General features: G+C 38.6%; 1 long non-coding RNA gene across 1 annotated transcript; it reads left to right on the forward strand.

The window, feature by feature from the left end:
• The first annotated feature begins 841 nt into the window (after window positions 1–841).
• Window positions 842–9,755, forward strand: LOC311433358. Its single transcript, XR_014690705.1, has 3 exons — window positions 842–939; window positions 2,379–2,462; window positions 8,589–9,755. It is a non-coding gene; the product is annotated as an uncharacterized lncRNA (long non-coding RNA).
• The last annotated feature ends 591 nt before the right edge of the window (window positions 9,756–10,346 follow it).

The raw sequence follows: 10,346 nt of genomic DNA on the forward strand, positions 1-10,346 counted from the left end.
AAGTAAAGTTTTTGAGGAAACGCTTCTCAAATTTTAGGAGGAATAATATGGTTTAGGTTAATAGCAGATATTATTCTTTTCAAGTTGCATGAATTGAAATAATTTACGCCCATCTCCAAAAAAAAAAAAAGAAAAGTTTATTTAACTGCACATAATTTTGCCTGCTGCCATAGTAACTTATGACAATAAGATAAAAATATAGGAAAGTGAATTTCTGTTTTGTTAATGTCAGTATTTTCAGTCAAATTATTAATGTCGAGATTCTTAGTGTTTCTATTGCCTAACTTCTAACAGAAAAAAGTTGTAAAATCAGGCCAATATAACAAAATTTGTTACAGGCTGTAAAGCCACTGAGTGAGAAAAGTGTAAAAATATTGTACACAACAGCAAATCTCTTGCAAGTTTTCTGTCAACAGAAGATTGGCTAGTATCTCTTTCTGTCAATACATTTGGAAAAATACCCACCCCCCAACAACACAGAAAACAAAACAAAAAACAAACAAACAAACAAACAAACAACACCTCATATGTGAGGAATAAAACCTTCACCTTAAGTGAAAAAAGTGATGGTTTTAGTTACACTTGAGTGACTTTGCAATTAGTCACTAGTGGCAGAAATCTGATACATTTGCATACAGATATCACTGGTAGAGTGCCACGCTTCTCTGAAAATCACATTTTGATTTATTGATTGGCCAAGTACCACCTGGTGCCTCAGCAATGCCAGACGAGTCCCATGTAAATCAACACATCCCCAAGTTCCTTGATTGGAGCTATAGTAAGGCAAATGGTAATCTCCTGTGCTGAATGCCTGCATTTGAAAAAGCATTTCTTTCCGTGATTAGCAGTTTGTCATTAATAGCATGTACCAGGAGCTGCAACTGAAGTTCTCAAGTCTTCATGAAGATGCCTGTGCTTGCTCAGATCTCCCAGTGCCATGTGAGTAATTGCTGGTTAGGAGCACAATCATTTCCAGGCTGCTGACACTGTGAGGTTGACAACTGACAAGTTTCACTCCCATGCCATAATAACCTACAATGAAATGCAAAGCAGACAGCAAAGATTGCAACTTAAAAATAAACAAAAGAAACCTTAGCAAATCTTTACTCTGTGCAGCTGGAACATTATTATTTTAGTTTAAGGAAGACAATTATGGACAAGAGGGAAACTGCTGCTAAAATAAGCACAGGCATACCTGTGTACTATGAAATACTGCTTTGTTGATACTTAATTTGATGAATGCTTTTATACTGAAAGGGGGTTAGAGGATTTCACTTTGTCTCTCTTTACAGCCTTAGTTGAAATACAGCACCTTTATGAAAAGTTTATTTTAATAACTTGATAAAAGTTAATGTAGTGGATAATAGACTTTAGACAGATTTAAATTTTTCATTCACTTTCCAGTAAGGTTTTGTGGATGAAAGGAGGGAAGAAAAAGTGTTTTCTGAGGGGGATTAGCATTCTTTTTGCCAAATACAAGATTTAACTTGTTTTCACTTAACTGAACTAGGTGATTCCAGGTCTTCAGTCCCAGAAAGGCACCTTGCCAGGAGCTGCACTGCCACACCACAGTAAACATGTTTCAGCTTGTTTTGTTTTAATATTAAAACAGTAAACCTGTAATCACTGTCTCATTGGAGGATTTATCATATCCACCTTTAGAACTCCACAGTGAGAGTCGTTATTCTCTTCCCACTCCTCACTCAACATTGCAACAATTTCTGCTGTAGAGGTTGACATGAATTTATTTGGGAGGACATTAATGCATTTCTTGGGTCCCTCAGAGCCACTGCAGCTTTTTGCTTCTTCCCCTAAGGAAACTATCTCACCCATGATCGTTGGCCCATGGAGAAACAAATACGTACCTAATGCATACCTAATTTTCTAATTTTGTATCATTCTGTTCTTTTTGCATTTGGATTTTAAAGAAACTTTATTTTTTTTTCATGAATTTGTTGTTTCCCTTTAAAAACTGCAAAAAATGAGCTATAATTTAATTCATTTGCACCATGAAGCCATTGTTTTTCCATCTTGTAAGCGATAGAATAAATTAATAAATATTCTGTCATTTGCAAAAGAAATTGCATTTACTTGTCTACATTTTAAGCTCTTTGCTGAATATGCATATCTTGCAGGATGGATGTTGGGGAATACTTATAGATTATTGTTTTGGAGAGGCTTGTGAGCATAAATATCTTTTTTCTAATGCTGGGAGCAAGGTGACCATGAGAGACTAATGGGGTGATGCCTCATCAAAACTACTGTGGGACTGTATGAGTTCTTGCAGGGCTCAGTAACCTACTTATGGGGGTTACTCATTTGCATTTATAGTTCTAGATTAAATACAGTGTCTTTTAAAACTCGCTATTCTCTTTCAGTTTTGTATGTATTTTTCCTGATTGTCTCATCACAGGAAAGAACTCATTATATGAACTGCATGCACATCAATACCCTTACTTAGGGTCAGTAGTGGTGTGACTATCTGTGAATTTTGGGAAGAAAGGGATCTCTCTAGCTCCTTAGATTTAGTCCAGAGTTCTCAAAATGCTCTAGACTGTTCTATTTCATGGCATGGTTTTGCAATCTTTTCTTCACTAATAAGGATGGTTTCTGAAGTTCCTGCTGCTACTTGTTTTCTCATTCTTGCTCATGTGCTGCTCCTTGGTGGTGCTAGTGCTGCTCTTCTGAGGGCCATGAGCAGAACCACATTAGTGAGCAGAGCTGCCTTCCTTCACCAAAGCCAGGAGTTATTTTGAGTGATATGGGTGGGGAATAGGGTGGGTCCAGGTAAGTACTCAATTAATCTTAATGTGCAAGGAGGAAGTAGGAATGTGTGTCAGCTTCTTTTGTCTTTGTGCCCAGAGTGTCTAGATGCAAGACTTGGGCTCCTTTCCAGAACTTGTTAAGGCACTGCACTGATGCTTCTGCAGCATGATTAAGCCATGAGGTGCCCAGTGCAGATGCTCAGAACATCTACTAAAGTGGACATCTCCCAAAAGACCATCAGATTTTAAACTCGGCTTCCCCCAATCCCATTTAATCTGATTTAAGAGCTAAAAATGTCAGCATTTTTTTTAAAACTCAGAAAATGCATAACAACTAGTGAAAGCAGAACAGGAGGAAGAATAATGTATATACAGCTCTCCTCCTGCCCACTTTCTCTTTGCATGTGAGTATTTGCTTCTCTGCTTGGCTTCATCTATCTCAGTAACTGTGTGTTGCAGCACCACTACCCAGGCCCTGCACATCCATTTCAGATTGGCTGGCTGCTCCCAGCTCCTCGCTGCAGCCCAGTCAAGCTGTGGTTTTCCCCTGTTCTACCTCCTGTCTGTTGGGAATCTTGCTCACTTTCCATGCTCAGTAGCTTCCCCAGAGGAGGTACAGCAACCTTTTCCTCTTGAAAACACTCTTTTTAACCAAGGACTAGCAAAGCTGAGCATGTGCATCACTGATACTTCCTGCTGTGTGTACAAAGACAGTGCTTTTAGGTGCAGCTATGTATTGCTTTTTGTTTTACACTTCAGTTTTCTTGTATAGAACATAATTAATATACACATTTATTTTCATCTAATGCGTAACATATAAATGCCATATTTGTTTGGACTTTTTTTTTCTGATTTCAGAACAATTCTTTATGTTCTCTGATATATCACATAAAAACAATTAAAACAAGCTTCCTTTACAGCCTTAGAATGATGTAAATGTATTGAAGGTTGCTTAGACTGTTGAACTTAGACAAATGAACTTAGACTGTTCATTAGGCCACTAATTCAGAGATCTAGTTCAACTGCTTTATTTCATAGTTATTATTTCTGTATCATCTCTAAGCTTTTATGGTAACTTTCCCTTGATTCATATCACAATAGTCAGTTTTTCATAATACCTCACTGCTTAATAATGTTGAGATGAAAATTCAAAGAATTAGGGATAAATGTATCTACAATATCTGTTATTTCTTCCTCTATAAACTCATAAGTTTTAGAACTGAGACATCTTCACAAATTCCCTTCTGAAACAAGCTGATTTTGTATCACAGAATGGTGTTATTACAAAACAAGGTTAGGTCTACCAGAATTTATGGTTGTTTTGAAGGGTAAAATCAATACAGCTTTCTGAGTTTTTAGGTCCTGGTTATGAAGGACTGTGCTGAGTTATTACATCTTTAAAAACAAGTTTTCCATTTGTATCAAAAATGTCACTTATCTGTTAAGCTTGGTATTATTTCATTCAAGCTCCAAAACAGGAAGTTCAAATAAATAGGTGCAGCTGAGACATGAGAGTATTTTGATCATGATAATTGTCATGGGAGTCATGATACAGCTTGCAGAATGAACTCTATTTTTCCAGGAGATATTCAGTTCAAATATGGGTTACAAAATGAGAAATTGCAATCTGGAAACAGGATGCTAAAAAGGATCTAGAGGTCATGGGGTATGAAGGAAATAAAAATGAGTTTAGAGGGGCAGATGGCAGATGTGCAAGTGTGTATAGACATGAGCAGGAAGATGACTTGACTGCCATACACAGTCTTACATACTCAGGTGAGGTACATACTAAACTGCTGAAAACAATTGATACCGGAGTTAGAACATGACTTTGAATTCAGCTTTCTGAGAGCTGGGTGTGTGGTCCAGAGGATTGGCCCAGATTCCTGCTGTAGTCCATGGAGAGAGAGGCTTGCATCCAAACCATCATTATCTGATCCTGAGAGAGGTGTCTAAGAGATTAGAATAAATTGACTGCTCTCTTGAGTTGCTTTCTGTAGACCATACAGACTATGTAGACCATAGAGGGACCTTGCAGACTTGCCTAGGCTAGAAGCCAAGCTTTTAGACAGCTAAAATGATATGAATTAATATTTAAAGGAGCATGCTGAAAGATTGAGAACACAGTAGAGATACACAGAAACAGTATGAGGGCTGAAGACAATGTCAGAACAAAAGAGAGAGAGCTCAATATGTTTTGTTTTTATCCCAAAGATGATTGACATATACCTTGATTAATATGGATAAGGGTTTTCATGGGAAGAAGTTACCACACACCACAGAGCTCTTAATCTAGCTGGGAACTATATAATGAGAATCAACAGCTGGAAGCCAAAACCAGACACATTCCAGCTGAAAATAAAGTACGAATTATTAAGAGTAAGGATGACTAAACCGTGAAATATGGTCTTGGGAAATGTTGGATTGTTTGTTCTGCAGGTTTAAAATGAGGATTGGGTACTGCCCTAAAATGTTTAAACCATAACTGTCATTTTACTTTTAGTACAAAACCTGCTGGGTGTAAGATATCTAGTTTATGATATCAGCAGGTCAGATAGAGCCTTACACACTCTCAATTTAACAACTAATTGTATCTTCTTAGTTGTCAGATTTCTATTTGGCATAATATGGCACAACTCTTTTCTGTGTTGCTCTTTGCTATAGTGATTTATTTGTGGTTGAGTTGTTCAAATAATTCTGATGTAGGATTTTATTAGCATTCATGCTCTTTCTTTTTATTCCTATGCAAAATATAGCTGGGAACTCACAGAATCATAGAATGGCTCAGGTTGTGTTTCCTGTATGCTGCCAGCTAATATGTGTTTCATAAAAAGATTCAATTCTTAATTTTAGGAACAATACAAGATATTTTGAGAGTCGGGATGGCTTTGTCCTGGGCTTGTGAGCTAGAAAACACCACCAGTCTAAGAAAGTCAACAAAGTCAAGTTAAGCACAAGTATAGCATGTAGCTTTGGTTTTGCTATTTCAACCCTGACTCTGACTCAGATCCTGTGCAGGTCAGAAGGGCTCTGCTGCGTTTTGAACTTCTGTGTCTGTGTCAGTCAGATAAGTAAACAATGTCTTTCTTGTTAGGGTTTTCCTGAATATTTGAATGATTAAGCACTAAAAATAAATAAATATATATATAGTATGTCATCAAACCTAACAACATTTTTGCTAACAATTTCTTTAGGAAGGCTGGATAGATGCTCTTTATTACTGTGTCCCTTGGTCTTCACAGCCACCTTTCGGTTTGTTGGTTACTGTTGCTATCCTTACCAGCCAGCCAGCACACAGTCCCATTACTGAATTCCTCTTAGAATATAATAGATTAGTTCAGTTGGAAGGGCTCTCAAAGACCATTGAGTCCAACTGCCTGACCACTTCAGGGCTAACCAAAAGTTACAGCATGCTATTGAGGGCATTGTTCAAAACCCTCTCGAACACTGACAGGCATGGAGCATCAACCACCTTTCCAGGAAGCCTGTTGCAGTGTTTGACCACCCTCACAATACAGAAATTTTCCCTAACGCCCAGTCTGACCCTCCTCTGGTGCAGCTTTTTGCCATTCCCTCATGTCCTGCCATCAGTGACCAGGGAGCAGAGGCTTGCACGTCCCTCCCCGCTTCCCCTGCTCAGGGAGTTGCAGAGAGTTGAGTCCTGGTTGGGTCTAAAATGTCATTCAATAGGGGTTTTGCTGTATTGTAGGTACCAATCTGTTAACATGGTCTTCAGATTAAGGCTTTAAATGTACAGCTACACTTACTTATCCAGCAGTTTTTCTTGGTGTTACACATCCCTATGGAATAGTGGTCCACCAGTTGCTTTTCCTCTAAATTTCCAGTGTGACTAATAGATCTTTATTTTAAGTAGGATTTGCTGTTTCTTCCATCTTGTTGCTTGCTTTATGTGTCTAGAAACATATAAGTTTGTTGTAGATTTTTGGCTGAATGATCTAACTATTCACCATCATTTCCTATTTGAGTTTTCCCAGCTTTTCTTACACTCTTTCCTTATATAGAGGTCTTATGCCTCTATCTGAGAATATGCATCTCCACAAACAGTGTTTTTCTGCAGTTCACTAGTTGAAAAGTCCTTCTAACCTTTCACGTTTCAGTTTAGCTAAAGCCCTTTCCCCATGAAAATCTTTAATTGCAGAAGTTTGATCAAGTCCTAAAGAAGTTAACATCTTAGAAGTTAGATTCTTGTTCAGAATCCCAGGAGCATGAAAACACTGTTACATCTTCTTAAATAACTTGTTGTTCCATTCTGATACTGCTGACTCATATTTCCACCATAGCCCAAATCCCTTTTTGCATCTGAAACTTTACTCACACTGGTAAGAGTCTGTTTCTTTGTTCCCCCTTAGCTTATAGAAATGGCCAGATCTGTATTTCAGCCAGTGCCTTTACCCGATTGACTAATGATACAGTTATGTCTCTTTTTTTTCCCCTTCAATTTTTTTTTTTTTTTTAAACCTCTTTAACTCATAGATTATGCTTCATTCTGATTAACTCTTCTTGTTACTCTACTAACTGCTGCAACACATTTGCATCATCTATGTCTATCTTTGCTTTTACTTCTGCTCTTCTGTGATAACAGAAGCACTTAATATATTAATGTAAGTTATGACTAATACTTGTGTTTTTGTGAGTCTTACAGTATTTGCTTGCATGTTTTTTACCAGATTCTAATGCCTCCATTTGGTTTTATGTGTAGACTAAAGGCACTTACATTTCCTGCTGACTTTATACCTTTCTTTTATAATTATATCATACTAACTATTTTGCCTTAATGACTGCCACTTCCTTCAACATGCGTATTTTTCTCTTCTCTTGTTTTTCCCCCCCTTCTGCTCATAGGCTTTAACTAATACATAGTAGTTCTGTATCTGTTACACTTTCCTCTTTTTGTGTATTGACAGATGGCATGAATTTCACAACTATCTCTTAAAATTTCTTGTCCCCACTTCATTTACTTTACATTACATGAAACTTTATCCTGGTATTGATGTTAGTCAGATACTGTGGTTGAAATCACTGTGTCAAGAGCCAGTTTTTCATTAATACCCCCCAAGGACTGCACACCTGAAAATTTTCTCAGTTGCAAATTCCATTAATTCACCTGTTAATCCTCTCTTTCTTGTTGATCCCAAGCACTCTCCCTGTCAGGGACAGGGAAGGTTACCATACAGATCATCTTGCTTTGAGTCTCATTTCTAGTGGGAGTAGCTATTCTTGCTTTCGTTTCAACATGAATCTGGCAGGATCATTTGTTCCAATGTGAAGGGCAACTAGGTTATTTTTTTCTGTGCCTTCCTCACCTCCACTTCCTATCAGTCTTTGTTCTTGCCTCAAGCACATATCTCATACCTTTTGCTCGTGGCAGATATCATACATCTTTGGCTGCAACGCTTTGGGTGACAGACCTGTCAATTCTTACAATGAAGCCTGTAGTCACTACTTTTCCTGGTTCTGGTGTAAATTTTAGTTTTTCTTTCTGCTGTCAGCAGATCATTCTGTTCTCCTTCAGAGCCCAGCAGCAAGCGATCCCTATACCTCTTGGGTTATAGTCCCCTGCTGTTTCAGTCTTCACCCTGCTTTTTTTTTCCTTGTCACTTCTGTATTTTCTTATTGCTTTTCTGTGTAACATATCTCAGTTTCTCTTTCTCGTGTGCAGTGTGGATCTGGGACCAGAGGAGATATAAACAGTTTCACTTTGCAGTCTTCTTAGTCTCAAGTTTTAAAGGTAGATGGGCAAAAATTATCTAGTCACGCATACACTTTACTTTCACCACCAACTGCTGATTTTTCCCCCTCTAGGTCAAACCAGTCTCCTTGTTAAAATTTGGTGGTTCTCAGCCTATTGTGATCAAAACAAGCAGGTGAGCTGCAACACTCACTTGAGACTTGTCTTCCAGTCCCCTGTATGGAGACCACAAGCACTGCCGAGTAATAGAGAGCAAGAGGCATCCATTTAATCTAAATGATCAAGTAGCTGCTCCTTCCTCATCAAGGATTTAACTTCGTATACTGTTGCTGCCTGAATCATTTATGAAGAGAACCACAATCCTTTTGAGGATACGGCTGAATGAGTAGCAGTTAATCTGAAAGATTGATACCATCTCCAAGAGGGAGAATGGCACAGAATGACATTCAGAGAATGCACCTATTTTGTGAAATTTCTTCTTAAGATGTATCCTTTTGGAATCTGGAATCTTGCACCTGTGTGTGCAGAATGACATTACAATCTTTCTCAATTTCAATATTTTATAGCAGTTATTTTTCTACTATTATTTCTCCCACACAACATGGCTGCAGAAAAGGAAGAATTAATTTTGAAAGGCTAATCGTTGAAAACTCTGGGAGTGCCAGAAGTAAGATTACAACCATGTGTCATCCCATTTGGGTACTACACTGTGCAGTAATATTTACCTAGATAATATTTTCTCCCCCACACCCTGAACGTGGTATTTTCAGTGCACACAGTGTACTCCCTTAGTGTTCTGTTCTGCTGCCACCAATCAATGAGTGACCATAGGCCATTTTTACTGATTTTCAGCAGTTTCCAGAGAAGAGTCAAGACCCCACATTGAGCTGAGCCTGGATAAGTGGGATTACCAGTCTGCACTTTCCATTGTTGAAGTATATGGGATTCACTGCCTGACCCAAAAGGAATGGCTAGAAATGGGGTCAGAGACAAAACAGAAAAGTGAGGTACTGCTAATCTGCAATATTCATAAACAACTTTGAGGCCACATTCTGGAATGGTGTAGTGATTTCATCTCATTGCCCTGCACTTTGTCACCTGAAGACAGGCATGGAAAGGGTGGAAACAGGCAGAGATGAGCAGACAGGAGCTTATTTTCTATACCAACAGAAATAGCTATAGCTGCAAAAATGCTAAATCCAGCACTTGTTCCTAAGCACCTCTGGCTGGAACCAACAACTGTGGCCTTAACTGTAGAGCTGGACTGCCTCCAGGTTTACTGCCTCTCCAACCAGCATGAATAGCGGGCAGTGGAGATCCCATTAAGGCCCCTGATTTCTATAACAAGACTAGAAACCTGCTCAGCTGAACTGATGAATTCTGACAGAGCTGACAGCACCTTTGAGGGAGGAGTGTGCACCACTGCCTTATACGTCCTCGTTAAGTACAGAATCTGTATTATGGCTATATTGCGTTTAGTCACTGCTAGAAGCTGATGGAGTGTAATAAGAATGCCGTGCTTTCATGAAATTCTGAACACTCTGGGTGGCTGTCTGTACCTTTTATGTATTTTTTTTTTTCCTAATGCAAAGGAGTTTTCCTGTAAGGAATATTACCTTGTCTGTCTAGTCAGTCTTATCACAGAATCATAGAATTGTCTAGGTTGGAAGAGTCCTCAAGATCATCGAGTCCCACCTCTGACCTAACACTAACAAGTCTTCCACTAAACCATATCACTAAATTCAACATCTAAACGTCTTTTAAAGACCTCCAGGGATGGTGACACCACCACTTCCCGGGCAGCCTGTTCCAATGCCTCACAACCCTCTCAGTAAAGAAGTTCTTCCTAACATCCAACCTAAAACTCCCCT

This window comes from Aythya ferina (genome assembly GCF_964211825.1).
Source record: "Aythya ferina genome assembly, chromosome: 3".
NCBI lineage: Eukaryota > Metazoa > Chordata > Aves > Anseriformes > Anatidae > Aythya > Aythya ferina.